Source organism: Acinonyx jubatus, chromosome D4 (assembly GCF_027475565.1).
Source record: "Acinonyx jubatus isolate Ajub_Pintada_27869175 chromosome D4, VMU_Ajub_asm_v1.0, whole genome shotgun sequence".
Classification (NCBI taxonomy): Eukaryota; Metazoa; Chordata; class Mammalia; order Carnivora; family Felidae; genus Acinonyx; species Acinonyx jubatus.
The window spans coordinates 53,923,579-53,939,689 of NC_069391.1; the positions used below are offsets into that span (position 1 = coordinate 53,923,579).

At 41.2% G+C, this 16,111-nt stretch overlaps 1 protein-coding gene across 5 annotated transcripts in view; it reads left to right on the forward strand.

The window, feature by feature from the left end:
- The first annotated feature begins 8,855 nt into the window (after positions 1 to 8,855).
- NFIB (nuclear factor I B) overlaps positions 8,856 to 16,111 on the forward strand; it is a 318,792-nt gene continuing 311,536 nt past the window's right edge. For 2 of the 5 annotated variants that reach the window (XM_053205094.1, XM_053205095.1), the window contains exon 1: positions 8,856 to 8,876. The gene's annotated coding sequence lies outside the window, so the exon portion shown is untranslated. The remainder of the gene's footprint in view (positions 8,877 to 16,111) is intronic. The other 3 variants (XM_053205096.1, XM_053205097.1, XM_053205098.1) reach the window with 2 other exon arrangements.

The window sequence follows — 16,111 nt, forward strand, 5'->3', positions numbered from 1 at the left end:
TGTGTGTCAAAATGGCTGTGTAAGGAGTGTGGATGCTCCTAGGACAGTAAGAGCATCATCTACCTGAGGACTCAGGAATACCCACCCCCTGTGCTCATAACCTTCAACCTGTTTGTTCTCTCTGACTCTGGACTTTGTGTCACTGCAATATCCTGTGCAAGACGGTGCTCAACGTGGCTGGCACCTGCTCACAAGAGCCGATTGTTAAATTTTCAGGAAATTTGTAAGCCACTTATTAAGCATAGCCATGATTAAAAATTAAATTATATATGCTTCCAATTAAAATAAACTACATTAGGGAGAAAACATAATACTCAAAAACAGTCACTTCCTAATGACTTGGCCAAATGTTATTGTCATCGATGTTCTTCAGGCTATTTGTCCACAGTGAGAATATTTGCACCATGAATATCAGCACACACAGCAAATCAGGGTTTTCCCCTGCCGAGAGAACCAATTGTTAACCATTTCCCAGCATTCTAGGAACATCTTATTACTCCCAAGTTTTGTGTTAGTAGTTGAGCCAGGCTGGTTGGGTTTAAACCCAAGTTTTGCCATTTAACGAGCTGTGTGATTAACCAGTGTGAGGCATGTGAATTTCTTTGGGCCTTAGCTTCATCATCTGTAAAATGGAGACAATATGGCCTCGACTTCAGAGGGTTTTATGAGGACTAAAAGGCTGATATTTGTAAAGCATTTTGGGACAGTGCCTGAAACTTACTGAGCGCTATACATTTGTTAAATAAAATAAACACTATTCGAAAGGCCACTATTCCCTTCTTTGACTTTATCTCACTTGTTTCTCATTTCTCAAAATCTATTCCGTTCTTCTTCCACACGAATAAAACATCTAATTTTTGTTGTGCACATGGTCATGCAAAATAAAGATTAGATTTCTCAGCCTCTCAGGCATAAATTCTGATCAAGACACTAAGAACAGGAGTATTATGTGGTAACTTCCAGGAATTTATCTCCAGTGACAGTTGGCAAGTTCTTTTTACCCCTTTTCTTTTTTATTTCTTCTTCCATTCTGGTGGCTGAAACTTGGAGGTGATGCCTGGACCTCAAGCCACCATACTGGAGCATGAGAGAGAAAGCCACAACCTGTGGATGTTAGAAATTTGAACAAAGAAATATGAAATAAGTCAGTCAGAGCTGATGGCACGAAAAAATATAAAAAAGTAGCTGAAATATGTTCATGGTTTAAAACAAGAATGGATCCAGGCTTCAGAGGTCTTTAGAGCTCAACTTAGACTGAATGATCTTCTAGTTCCAGATCCGTGAAACCCAGCTAACAAGTTTTCTGTTCTTGGATTTCTGGAAAATTCCATCTCCCTTTTTGCCTTGTGCATCTTTATAATAAAACTTCATTACCCTAACTAATGTAATTGACATTCTATTCCCTACGATCAAGAGTGAAACTAACTAAACATTATGGTTGGCAACACAGCCATGAAAGTATAATTCTACCTATTTGCAGGTATATTTTGCTCATTAACGTTTTCCTGCACCGACCCACTTTCACCACAGGGACTCAGGGCTTCTCCTTGGGAAACGTTCTGTATCCTCGTGTGGTCCCAGGGCCTCAAGCTGCATCCTCAAGTGTCACCTGTCACTTTCCCATCTTGCGAAGATCCTGAACTTTTATACCACACTATCTAGAGTGTTATGTATTATTCATAATCAGTGTTGCCCTTGGTTTTTCCCAAGTAGGCAGAGTTTGCTTCCCTTTTTGACTCCTTTTAATTGCTCATTCCCACCTGAGCTCAGCTCCTGAGTTGAGCAGGAGCAAGCACGAGATTACCTGCTCCTCAGAGCTACTCCAGCTCCATAATATCACAGCCTTCCCCTCCCGGGCTCATCACAAGTAACCAGTTACATATAATATTTTCCTTACAGCATTGCCAAATAGCTGATCAGTTAATCAGACACAATAATTTGACTTGCATTGGATGTTATCTGACTCTACGATGGATCCTCATTGACCCATACAGAGGTTTTTAACTCACCTTTTCAGTTAAAACAAAGGGAAGTTTAATATTTGTAGAATAGGTAGGTGTCAGACGTTGTGCTGAAGACACTATTTAATTCAAGTTTTTACAGCTAATATATCAATCAAGGTTTCTAATTGCCAACAGGAGAAACCAATTCTGGGTGACACACAGAAAAGAAATAAATTGCAAGGATATTTCACAAGCTCACGGGATTGCCAAGAGGGCCACAGAATCAGGCTTGGAAAATGGCAGGAATAAAGATAAGTCAGTACCAGTACATTAGTTGTTTATGATATACTATTTGTGTTAACAGATAAACCCTGACATCTCAATGGCTTAAAACAATATATGTTTCTCGCTCAAAGTTCAATTAGTGGTTCAAGAAAAGGAAGACAGGCTTCATTCCAGTCACTAAGGAAGTCAGGCCGGTGAGAGCTTTAATATTTTCAGCACATGACTTCCAAGAACACCTTGAGCCTCAACATTCTGTTAGCAGATGGGAGAAAAGAGGGAATAGAGCCCATGTGAATTTTTATAGACCAAACCCAGAAGCAACGGACATCACTTCTGTACTCACTCTGTTGGTCAGAACGCAGTCACATGACCACACATAACTGCAGGAGAGGTGAGAAAATCTAGTCCGGCTGAGGCTCAGTCAGAAAGAGGAATAACTAGCCAGTGTCTTTCCCAGACCATCTTCTTGTCACTACATATCCACGCCGTGTTTCCTCCCACACTGAGAACACAATCACCCCCCAACACACACACACACACACACACACACACACACACACACACACACATTCACACACACACACACACGAAAGATAAACCAAAGTGCTGTCCAGTCACTGAGTTTGGCACTAAGCCCAGATTCCTGGGGATGCTCAGAATCTCCAGCAGGTCTGGATCTACAGCTCATCATGGTCTAGGGCCCTAAAACTAGAAAGACCAGTTCCCTACTGCCTCCTCTCCCAGCACATCTGCTATCCAGGGGTAGAACAAGGACAAGAGGAGAGTTACAGAAGTCACTGCTACATACAGATATTAAATCCGTGGGGCGCCTGGGTGGCTCAGTCGGTTAAGCGTCCGACTTCGGCTCAGGTCATGATCTCACAGTTTGTGAGTTGGAGCCCTGCATCGGGCTCTGTGCTGACAGCTCAGAGCCTGGAGCCCGCTTCAAATTCTATGTCTCCCTCTCTCTCTGCTCTTCCCCCGCTCATGCTCTGTGTCTCTGTCCTTCAAAAATAAATAAAAACGTGAAAAAAAATTTAAAGATATTCAATCCTCATGGGCAGGCTCGGTGAAAACCTCGCCCTGGGAGTGAGAAAATTTTACAGAAGAGACCCTAGATCTGCTTTCTGGGAGAAACTGTCTTCTTCATTGTTCTTCATGGCTCCTGACTCCACCATCTGGAAGTTTCTTCTTTGTCCTTTTCCTCCTTGAGCACTTTGATATGGATAGAGGAAAGTATGTCCTTCTTAGAGGCTGCGTAGTTCTCAAAACCCATATATTGTTGATAAATTTGGGAGCCCAAGACTTACTATGATGCTCAAAGGCTTGTTTTAGTCCAGACTTATGGTTTCTTTGGCAGTATAATTTCCTCAAAAGCCTAGTAGACTTCTCACCTATCTGCTTCCAATTAGCCTCCTGTGTTGGTAACTATACCCAAAGTCTTTTCCTCGTCAGAATCCTCAAGCCTGATTTATGGCTTCCTAGTCCCCATGATGCTTTCTCTATCTACGGCCTGAGGCCATAGAACCCGGATGGAAAGACCTCACCCTTGATTTGATCTGAGCTGCAGGGCTAAGCCTTATACAATCTGATCTCTCGCTGTTTCAGTTTGGGAAGCGGTCAATTTTTCCAACTTTTCAACACCCCTAGTTTCTGACATTCCAGTCGTAGTTTTGTCTGAAACAAGCCAATTCTTTCTTGACTTCATCCACCTTTTTGCAAATTGCTACTAACGTTTTGTTTTCCAACCCTTTTCTCTAGAGCTAAAGAATCAGCATACGCTTGACCTGTCTTCTGAGTTCTATCAAGGGACAGTTTTATCAAAGATACTGCCAGTGCATAACACACTGTCCTGCCTCCAAGCCAGTTTCCTGGCCGCTCACGTGCTCATGGCTCACCCCAAATCACGTATTTTAGGTTTTTGTTATGGTAACGTTCCACTTCTGGTACAAATGTGTCCATTAGTTAGGGAAATTTAGCTACTATAAAGATAAACCTAGAAATCTCAGCAGCATAATACAATAAAAGTTTATTTCTCATCCCCTAAAATCTAACTGGCAAGGAGGCCCTGCCCCTTAGAGCCATTCAGGGGCCCAGGCTGATGAAGGCTGCGCCATAATCAACATGCGACTCCGGGCTATTGTGAACGCCAGTAGCCAGTGGATAGATGGAAGCAGAGAGATTGTGGAGGATGTGGTAGGAAGTCTTTATGGGTTTAACTTGGAAGTGTCAGATGCACTTTCGACAGCAACTTATTAGCCAGAATTTAGTAATAAGGTCACCCCTGATTTACTTGATTTTATTTTCAAGTTTATTCATGCATTTGTAGAGAAAGAGAGAACGTGAGCAAGGGAGGCGCGGAGAAAGAGAATCCCAAGCAGGGTCCGCACTGCCAGTGCAGAGCTAAGGTCACCCCTGATTTAAAAAGGAGACTATATAGATATGGAAGATGCAGTCCAGCAGTATGTTCAGAAGTAAGGGAAAGTAAGGGAAAATGGGTGAAAAACTATAGAGTCTCTTCTATAAACTAAAACCACAGCCAAAATCACGCTAAACAATACATGAGTGAGGGCATCACTGCTCTTCCTGCACAAGGGCTAGACATGGACGCTTGGACCACTGATGCCTCTGGCATCACAACAGGATGCGGTCATAACACTGTTCCCCCCGAAAGGACAATGTTGCTGCTGCCGTCACCCTGTCCACGGCCCAAATGGGTTCTTGGTGGTTTGAAGTCACTTCTCTAAATCATTAGCACCACAGCAAAGCCCGGAGCAAGAAGTATCAGACGAGTAGAGCTCAGATTGTACAGCCACTACTCTCTTACTGCAAATAAGACTGAGACACCAATTCCACATTTTTAGCTCATAGAGTGAGCAACAGACTCTGTCCCCATTATAACTCCCAAGATGAGAAACTCTCCAAATAAAGATGGGGAATCAAACTAAATCAAAGGAATTGATTTCATGATGGAAACTTTGGCAAACATGGCAAGCTGGTAGCAGAGTATTTTGAGCAAGCAGGAAGTGACCTACTTTATTCTGTATGTGTGTGTGCGTGTGGTCTTGGTTCCTATCTACCCAGAATGTTGAGGTTTTTGCCCTCGTCTCGACCTGTCTCGTTCACCACAGTATCTCTAGGGCTTAGAATTGTGCCTGGTACTTAGTAGTCACTCAATAAATGTTTATTGGGGCACCTGGGTGGCTTAGTGGGTTAAGCATCCAACTTCGGCTCAGGTCATGATCTGCCGGTTCCTGAGTTCGAGCCCCGCGTGGAGACAGCTCAGAGCCTGGAGCCTGCTTCAGATTCTGCATCTCCCTCCTTCTCTGCCCCTCGCCCACTCACGCTCTGTCTCTCTCTCTCTCTCAAAAATAAATACAAACATTAAAATTGTTCTTAATAAAAAAATATTTACGGAATGAAAGAATCCTTGGCCCAGTAAGTGTGCTCATTGCTATTGCTGTTCCTCATTCTTCTGATGACTAGTAGGGACCGGTAAAAACCTAGAACAAGAAGAGCACTAAAGCGTCAATATTAGATAGCTAGACCAAGCACAGACATGTCCCTGCCTGATATCTGGCTGTGGAAGCACCTGCCTAGTTACGTGATGGGGTCACATGACAGAAAGGAAAGCAAAAACCAGAGGAGGGAGGAAAGAGCAGTAAACATCGCAAGATTATTTGTAAGATTTTTTGTTAAAGTTCACTTTGCATAAAGGACACACTGATATTTAAATCTGGAAATTAAAAAATAATAATAATGCAAAGAGATTTATGCTCTTGGCCTGTATATTTGGAATTTTCTCCTTGAGGAGTTTCTTTTTATTTATTTCATTTTATTTTAGTAGGCTAGTGGACTTGACTATGTATCATGGGAATCTGTGTTTGTCTCTTGTGAGCACAGAATCCCTTTCTGGGAATGTGAATTATGACATCTCTTTGGCAGGAAAAGATTTGCATTTATAGACATTTTAAGCGGCACTGAAATTACATGACAACATTTTCAAAGACAGCCGGCTAATATGGGGCCAAGACATTTAATTTTCCTCTCTAGCAAGACAGTCTCCTTTCATTCCATATTATTTTAGCATGAAAAACTATGACACGCATTGCTCTGATGCGCTTTTTTGTTCCCCTTTGGCCCTGATGTAGACAAGTTTAAAAAGTTAGGTGCTGAATGAGATCTTTAGGAGGAAAGAACGAAGGGGGGGGAAAGAAGTAGGAAAGGAAAGATCCAACACAACTTACGTTTAGAATTAAGATCTTAAAAATTACAAGTATGTCAGCCTCCATAAAAACAGGAGAAATTTCGGGGAAAGGGGGTGCCCCACCTCTTCGATAACACCCCATAACACAGATCTGGACCTTGACACCCGACAGGAGTGTCTTGCATGGCCTGCTGAGGCTGCATGCAAACAGCTACCGTCTCTTAAAGAGATAAGACTGTATTTTGAACAGAGTTCAACGTGGCCTGGAGAGCCCTATCCCTTCCGCAATGCTTCATGGCTATGGATCCTTAGATTTCAGGAGTGTGGAGCAAAGTATTTATTCCATCAATTATATGTTTGAATAGGAGCTAGGAAGGAAGAAGCAAGAGCAAAAGAAATGTTTTGCTCGCACCAGGCAGAAGTGGAGAGTCTGTAGGTGCCGGCCAAAAGGGTCTTAAACAGGACCGAGAATAGTAGCCAAGGTGTTCTTTTCCAGGATCTGTATTTCAAACACTTCCTGGTATTTGCAAATGGCCTTCGAGTAGGTACAGAAAGTTTCTGACTAGTTCACTACTTTTTGTTGCAGGATAAGACGAAAGAAGAAAAAAATGTGAGGGACACAGAATGAAAAAAATTGATTTTAATTTCCGAGCACGTTGGAGTTAATAGTTTTGGCATCTCGTGTTTTATTTCAAGGCTAATATGCCACGCCATCTGCCAAGTGACGGTGTCTTTATTAGGTTACCATGGTATATAAAAAGCAAAACGCTCTGCAAAGTTTTTGAGCAGGATGATTTTTATTTCCCCCTTCAAGTTTTTTCAAAATGTAAATTAACGTGTTTTCAACAAAACTGTGGAAATTAGAGTTTTAAATATTGAGATGATACTACCCAATAACTTAAGTCCTTTATTTTCTCTTAAGATCTCAATTTTTTAAATCTGAGAAGGATCCTGAGGTTTAAAGGATTTAAAAATACATATAAAATACATATTATATATGTATATACTTTTATATATTAAATATATGTATATTGTGTATAATATATATTCTATACATATATTACATATATTATGAAATCCATAGCAGTGCTGTGGAATAAATAATCACCTCCTCAGAATTTTTTTCTAAAAAAGGGCCTTTGCTTCAACTATATTTAAGAAAAGTGAAACTATTTTGCTCTTCTTTTGTGTAAGCTGGGAACAAAGTACAGAAACTGGAAGGAGATGAAAAGAGCAAATGGGCTTTGTACACTTTTTGACATAAACCAATGATTTTCACCTTAAAGCTGATGATTTCTGTGCACTATTTTGCCTCCGCCTCCGAAAATGCAGTTTGAGGCGGCAATCTGATTGAGCTTGGTTCTAAGCTGGATAGATTTTGCTAGTGTTTTTGAAGACAGTGTATGATCAGCATGCCTCTTAAAAGCTCAACAAAGTTTCAGGCTCTCTTCTCCTTCTGTCTCTCGGGAAAGTTTTCCAGGCTTCATTTCTTCCATATGCTTTACAAAAAAAAATTTTTTTAGTAAGTTGTTTATGTCCAGAGCCACATGCACACATACACCAGAAGGCACACACACGTATGTGACAGCAGTCATATACACTTTTGACATACTTTGGAATTCACATAAGCAAAGAGTGGGGAGGGGTGGAAATTTCTGGCCCACCAGTCTCACTTTTATCACTGAAACGAAGCACGTCGAGGATTGTTCTGAGCAAGAATTTCTGTAACCCGTGACCTAATTTGGCGATTACACACACTAGGACTGCGCCTCCCGTAAGAGAGAAATTTAACTGATAGGGAAACGGGCACTGGTAGAAGATACAAAAGTACTCAGCGTCATTGCTCATTTCCAATTAAAACTGGTGTTTCCAATGAAACACTAGGCGACTGAGCTCTGTTCGGATCCACCATAAAGAAATTGCATTCGGGGGCGTCTGGGTGTCTCAGTCGTTTAAGCCTCCGACTCTCAATCTGGGCTCAGGTCATGACCTCAAGGGTTTGTGAGTTCCAGCCCCCAAATGGGCTGGGCGCCGATGGCGCGAAACCTGCTTGGGATTTTGTCTCTCCTTCTCTCTGCTCCTCTCCTGCGCATGTTCTCTCTCTCTCTCTCTCTCTCTCTCTCTCTCTCTCAAAATTAATAAACTTAAAAAAAAAAGAAAAGAAAAGAAATTGCATTCCTAAAAGCGACATGGGGAAAGTATAGAACATTCAACTTTCCAAGTAAGCCAACAAATATTTGCTGGGTGACTATTATGTAGGAGGAACTGTGCTAGGAGCCGAGAACATGACTAAGACCCTGTCTCAGGCATCTGGTCGCCTCAAGCCAATAAGAACTTGCCTTCCCCAATGATGGATAACACTCTGCTTAGAAAACTAAGACCCGGGAGATTAGAAGCAAGACCTCATGAGGACAGAATCTCACAAACCTGCTGTCTGTTCAGTGAGATAGACTCCATTTGAGAAAGGGGGGGAGGGCGGGGGCACAAAAGACAGAATGAGAAAAGTCAGATTTGGGTCATTGACTTGGTGAACATTCAAGAGGCTGCTACCCCGGCGTGTACTGAAAGCTACTGAGGTTGTCGGGGTGTGATAACATACTTCACGTGTGAAAGTAATTTATTCTCCAATGAGCTGTTGGGTAAAGATGTGAAATTGTCTGGTCATATCTGTTGAGTATCTAGTTGACCAGCACTCCTTGGAACTTGCATAATTCTAACAAGAAATCTGCTTATATAGTACTCTGTCCCTCTTGGAGTGATTAGAAAAACATTGCTGGTTATCAGGGGGAAAAACTGAGGCTACCCTTGGCCGGTGGAGTGGCCGCTGATTGGCCACTTTGCAGGTGGCTCACCAGCAAGGCTTCTGCCAAGCCATCGCCTCCTCCCTACCCCAGTGATGCAATATCACCCCACCAGAATGTTTTGTTCTCCAAGACCCTAGTTTCAACGGGTACATCCCATTAACAAGGCCAGCAGATGTCAGTCCTGATCCACTTTTTCTCAGTAATGAACCAGGGAGGAAGAGCAGATCTGATTTCCCAATCACTGCCTTCTCTTTGCTGGCTTTTCTTCTTCCTGAGATGGAGACCCCCTGCTTGGTTTGCTTTGTTAATATTTGCATTATTCAATAGTTATTATGTGATAAGCATGTTGTTTGCTCTAGGTTTCGGTTGGTTTGTTTTCTGGTGCTTTTATTCTTAGCTGGTGGCTTAACTTGAGTTACAGCTGTGGTCTGCATATTACTCAGGATAGGTAGCATGTATATTTCACGGCTTCTTACCTGATGCCTCAATAATCCAAAGTTGGGCAAATAAATAAATAAATAAATAAAACAGGAAATCCAAGGGGAAAAGTCATGTAGCTTTTATTCTGCAAAATCATCCCCTTGGTGTCAGCTTTTAGACTGATTTCTCTTAGGATGAAAAAACTTAAGCCTGCAAATAATACGGCAAACGTTTCTGAATGCACATATTTTTAAGCTTTCTGATTGAGAAATAACGGTAACCCCACACATTTATCAAGCAAGAATCATGTCCCCGAGTGAAAATATTTTATGTCTAAAGACTAAGTATTTATCATCAGTGCAAAATGGAATCCTTGTAAGTAAACAGAATATAAAGCTACAGTTTATAATGCATTCTGCAATTTGTATCATAATACTTATTCTGAAAGCATGCTTTAAATTTGCTTATTGAAGATTTAAACTGCAGAACTTGCTAGTGAAGCAAAATGTGTGTCTCTGCCTTTGATCTAGTACTTTGTTTGTTACTGCTGATTAGCTGTTACTTGCATCAAGGTGAAATTGTCATGTAAGATGATTTCAACGTTCTAGGAAAGAATATGAACCATTGTGAGTTGGCCAGGCACAGGGTACATTTGGGCACTACTATGTTATAGCTTAAATTAAATGTTAAATATATATTTACCACATTGCTTAATTCAAAAAAATGAGAACTTGCTTCATTTACTAAAAATAACAATAAAACCTAAAATATATATGCAACTTTTGAATAATTCCCATTGAATAATAGTATAGTATTTTATTTCCTTGCAAAGTAATGACTGTAACAAGCAGAGTCATAACATTGCCGTTTGCCCCCTGAACATAACTTCTGCATTTAAAGAATTTAAAAATCAAATCCAAGTAAACTTATTTTAATAATCTTCTGGGCCTCAGGGATCAAAAACATTATTATTTCTAATTCTTAGAATATGAAAAGTTAAACACCAAAGACTAAGTATCTGCAACTTCATATTTCAAGATGATATTTTAATTGTTTAAAAGCTCTTTGCCTATTCTTAGTTAAAAATGAAACTCAACATTAATTTAAAAAATACATATATACAAAAGTATACATGTAAAATATTTTCTCAGCCTGTATGTAAGATCTTTGTATTATTGTTAACCACAAATTTAAGAGCAAAGCAGAGGTAATTTCTAAAAATTTGTTGGCTTAGCCTATAAAATCACATCCTATTTCTCTATTCAGCTATCTAGACCAGCGACATTAAACAGAAATATGTAATGTGAGCCATAAACACAAGCAACACATGCAGTCTTAAATTTTCTAATAGCCACGTTTTAAAAAGGAAAAAGAAAGAGGTGAAATTAATTTCAAATTATTTTCTACCATATAATCAGTATTTATATTGAAATTGTATGTATTTACTGTACGTGAGATATTTTACTTTTTGTGTCTGCGCTCTGAATCTTTGAAATCCTGCATGTATTTTCACTTATAGCACATCTCAGTCTGCACCAGCCACGTTTCAAGTGCTCGGTAGCCACATGTGGCCAGTGGCTATTGTTTTGGGCAATATAAGTCTCGATGATCAAACCCCTATACTCGAACAACATTGGCTGAATGACTTTATAGAATAGTACTGTTGCTCTGACACCAGTCTAAAAGATTTATATGTCAGAGCTAGATTGTTAGTGGAACAGAGTCCTGGTATGTACAGGAGGAACTCTTTGTTCTTGTTCCGTTTTGCTTTGAACAGCTTGCTTTGCTCCATAAAGATACATCAGTCACCCTCAACCTGTGGGGCCCTCTGCTTGTTCATGCCTATGACGTTGAGTTGCTGAGATAGTCACGCTGGAGAAAGTGACCTGAAACAAACATTCTAAAATGGCCCACCTGAGAGGGGCAGAGCCTACAGGAATCTTGTCAGCGATCCGTTCAGGATATGGAAAGAATCCCAGTATCTGCCGACTTTTGGGTTGTCTGGTGTGCAATCCTGAAATGTAACCCTGTGATTCCTAAAAGAACTCTGTGCCTTGGATATTCTGGGAGAGTCTAAATTTCACATGGTGTAGCCAGTTTTGTTGTTGTTGTTGTTGTTTTCAAATGCCCTTCTTTGGCCATGTGTCTCGATTCGAGGTTCAGAAAATATGGCCACTCTGGCCAAGTTCCCTCTGGTTTCAATGCTGGCTTTCCAGGCTTTCGGAGCTGACATAGGATTATTTGGAAATGGTGAGGGAAAGAATAGAAGAGGCCTGAGGATAAATTGTAGATATTTCAGGGAGAAGAAATAGCACAGATATTCTGAGGTTTATCCCCTTCCCGCAGGTTGTGAGTTTAGTCGAGAAGCAATTAAGCTGAAAAATGGAGAAAAATCTACAAAACGCAGAGGAATACCTTTCATTGTCCTTTTCATCTTCTACTATTATACCCCACTCCAAAGTCCTTATCAAAAATAAATAAAAAGTCGTTGGTCTTTGCCAGCTCCAATAACATAACCCGTAATGGTATGGGAAATATTTCTATTAGGTAAGCATATTGCGTAGAACCTGGAACACAGTGGGCACTAAATAAATGGAGGTCATTACTATAAATATACTGGTGATGAACCATCCAGGCAACATGAGAAAACCAGAAGAATGACTGAATGGCGCCATCTTTTTAATATCTGTCATTTTTTCTGCTTTATCTGTGTGCTCTGAAAGGCAGTGCATGCCCATTATATCTTCTTTGTACCCTTCTGAATGGAATCTTATTTTCTTCCTTATTAACATACCTTAATTAATAGAGGTGCATTTGTATAGCTACTAGAGACAGAACACCTCGGTAAGATAAAGGTTTTGCATCATATTGCTGCCTGACTTGTTATTCCCCTATTAAGTTTAAAAAAAATATTTGTACCAAGGTATCATCACGAGTCCTTATGGTCTTGAATAGGAATTTAGTGGTTTTCTTAAGTTGGTTCTGAGTCCCTTCTCAGTCTTGGGTCAGATGAAGACTTGAGAAGGATTTCTTAAATCTTGGGGAAAAAATTGTTTTTATTCTCTACCCATTTTTCAATTCATAAAGAGATGTATCGCATTGGGTATTTTTAAATTTCTTGGAATTGAGAACTATGGATCTTCTCCAAAATTAGCACTTACTTATTATCTTTACTCCTACCTAAATTTCCGTAGCCCCCACTGAACATTTGCAAGCAGTTTAAAAGGAATTTATCTAATAGCAGGAATACGCAGTTATCTTCGCATATTTACCGAAGCCGTTGGTTGCACGCTTTTTCTTCCCCCCTCAGAGATTGCGTGAGAAATAACTGAATATAATCCTGCAGAGAAAGCAAAGAGTTGGACACGGTAACAGCAACTATTAAAGTTCAGTTTTAGTAGGAGTTAGGTTTTTTGTTTGTTTTCTTTGTTTTTGCCTTTCCACTGGTGTCCACTTAACATGCATGGCCCCTTTATTTAAAGAGGAAGTAAGAGAGAGAGAGAGAGAGAGACAGAGACAGTTGGACATACAGAGTTTACTGTAAAGAAATGGTGTCTCCTCATCTTCCCAGAAACAAGAGGAAGACTTTCGTTAGGCTCTCCGACTCTTTCTGGTTCAGGGGAACAAAATCATGTTTACTCCTTGTTAAAGTTGTGGCACGCAGGCTAGCACAATGACCTCCCCAAACCCGTCTGCACGCTCACTCTCTTGGGGGCCCTGCTCTTCTCTCTCAATGCCATTAACAGCTCAACAGACCACAGGAACCTCACATTCTGCTACAGAGAATGATACTTGGTCACAGTCAGGCTCCCTTGACAGTGACATTTTCTCTGAGAGTTCTGCACAGCTGTGCCACTGTTAACTTTTAATGAACATCCTTCCTTCCTTTGAAAAGTTTCAGTGAAATGAAACGGATGTGCAATTTCTGCTTTCGTGTCCACTTTGTGTGGGATAATATACAGTAATTCTGCATGCTGAGGTAGTCTGTGACATGCCTAATCTGGGGCGTTTCATAGCTAATGAAATAATTTTGCCCACAGTTACACACAAATGTAAAACAAGATTTTTTTTTTTTCCTGAAAGCCCAGGCCCTAAAAGATCTCATAACCTATACTACACCAAAAAGTAGAGAGACTCACTCCCAGCCCGAATTTGGGCCCCACCGTTCATTTCAGGGGATTGCTGACTCAATGGAACACTCCCGCAGGAGACGTGCCAATAGCTTCTGGGACAATGAGTGCACAGAGGCACCACAGTGTTATTTTGGAGCATTATTCTTTCTTGGTTTCCACAATAGCTGGGATCTGATAATTTAGCATTAAGCCTCTTTTCAACTATATGGAACTGTAATAAGGTGATTTAGCCAATGTGCCTGTCCATTGTCCCAAAGATTCTGTGATCTATTATGCGGTAATGTGTCAAAAGAAAAAAGAAAAAAAAAAAAAAAGAGAGAGAGAGAAAGAAAGAAAGAAAGAAAGAAAGAAAGAAAGAAAGAAAATTGGGGAAAAACATAAACCAACTCATTATCGAAAAGATTAGAAGCTGCTTTGAGAGAGCTCTTATTTATTGGCATTTTTTATGAATCAATATAGATATAGGAATCGACTGCAAAGCCTCTGGGTACATTCACATAATGAAAGCCCAATTAATATCCAAAAGCACAGTGCCCTGCCGGCAACGGGAGCTCCAAGGACAATCACTGGCTTCCGCAGCCAACACTGACAGCTGCAGTGCCCCGATAGAAAACAGCTTCAAAGGCCCGATCCCCACCCCACCCCCACCCCAGCCTCAACTGAACACTCCCTTCAGATCGCCCTCACTGAGGCAAGGCCCTGCAGGAACAGATGGGATACCAGAAGCAACCCATGGCTATCTGTGATGTCACCAAATGAGGCATTTTGGGATGCTGTTTGGGTGGCAAAAATGTCAAAGGAGTATGAGAGGAGGTGGGGGGAGGGACGAGGGAGAATTTGAGGTGAAATTAGCGTGGCCTGGCAACCCAGTAGGTCGCAGAATGGGCTGTGTGGTGGTGGAAGAGGTCATACTGGGTCCAGATCTGGGCCGGCTTACGTTTCAGGTTTATTTTCGTGTGGATTAAGGGAGCTTTACATTTGTGGGGCTCACAAGAAAAGCATGTGGCTCCATGTCCCGTAGGCCTGTTTGCTTTGGATTTTTGCAAAGCCCGGCCCAGCCTGTCAGAGATGGTTTTCGGACGCTTGCAATTGCCTGGATCCCCCTTCTCAATCGCTGCTACCTTTTTTCAAACGGGATCCAAGGTTTCTTCCTTAAGACGCGACATCTCTTGCTTTTTGTATTAGTGTTTGTGCCTTTGCTGCCGCAAAATAGGAATCCGTGTCCAACTAGACTGGAATATTGGGTTCTAAGATGAGACCAGCCACAACTGCGGTCCAGGAATCCTGTTCGAAGGAGCCATGGGGGTAGCGCATATAAGGACACCCCAAATCCGGCTGTCGGGCGTGCTCTCGCACCATGCGTTGATATCGGGGGCACCCAGGGGTTGAGAAAGCCACCCAGCGCAGTCTAGCAAAGTAAAGCTTGATTAAATAGATCATTCAAGAGAAAGAACAGATCCAGATAAAATTTTCCATTCTTGCAGAAGTTGAGTGGGGTGGAAGAGGTTATAAGGGGAAAATATTCTCCTTTGCCTTGTAATAAATATGATAATAATAATTTACTTAAACTCTCACAGCCCTTTAGGCAATCATTACAGGGATGCTATTGTACAGAGGTGGAAACTGAGGGTCAGTGACTTGCCAATGGTCAAAGTTGGGAAATGTCAGACGCCGGGTGTCATTCCGAGCCTTCTAGACATGGAAGCTGTTTGAAGAAATCCATGAAACAATCCGTGCTTTTTACTGATTTCATTTTTGGGCTCAAGCATCGCTTCCTCTATGAATATATCCCTCCGACTAGAGTGTCCTCATTACTCTTATGACGACACTTGTCACGGTGCACTTGTACTTGTGTATCTCTTTCCCTCACTACATTGGGAGATCTTTGAGGGCAGGGACTCTCTCATGCACCTCCAGTACCCAGCATAATACCTGCTTATATCAATCAGTAAATACTGTTGAAAGAGGATGGATAAAAGATGGATGGATGGATGGATGGATGATAAAAATTTATTTTAGCTATGTGTATCATTGAGCAATGAGCAGTTCGACCCCAAAACTCCTTCCCATGGCCTTAAAGACGTGGGACATGTTGGGTTTAACGACTCCGATACTTGCTAATTTGCCCCAAATGGTGTAACTAACATTAACAAGACACAAGAAGAAAAAACAACCAATTCTGACGAGGAGGGAGAATTATATTAAGCAAAAAAACAAAACAAAAACCAAAAAAAAACCTGACAGGAAAAATGAGGCTTTACTTTGACTTTATTATAGATCCCTGGGAATTGTCCCTTCAGACAACTCGGTAAAGCCCTC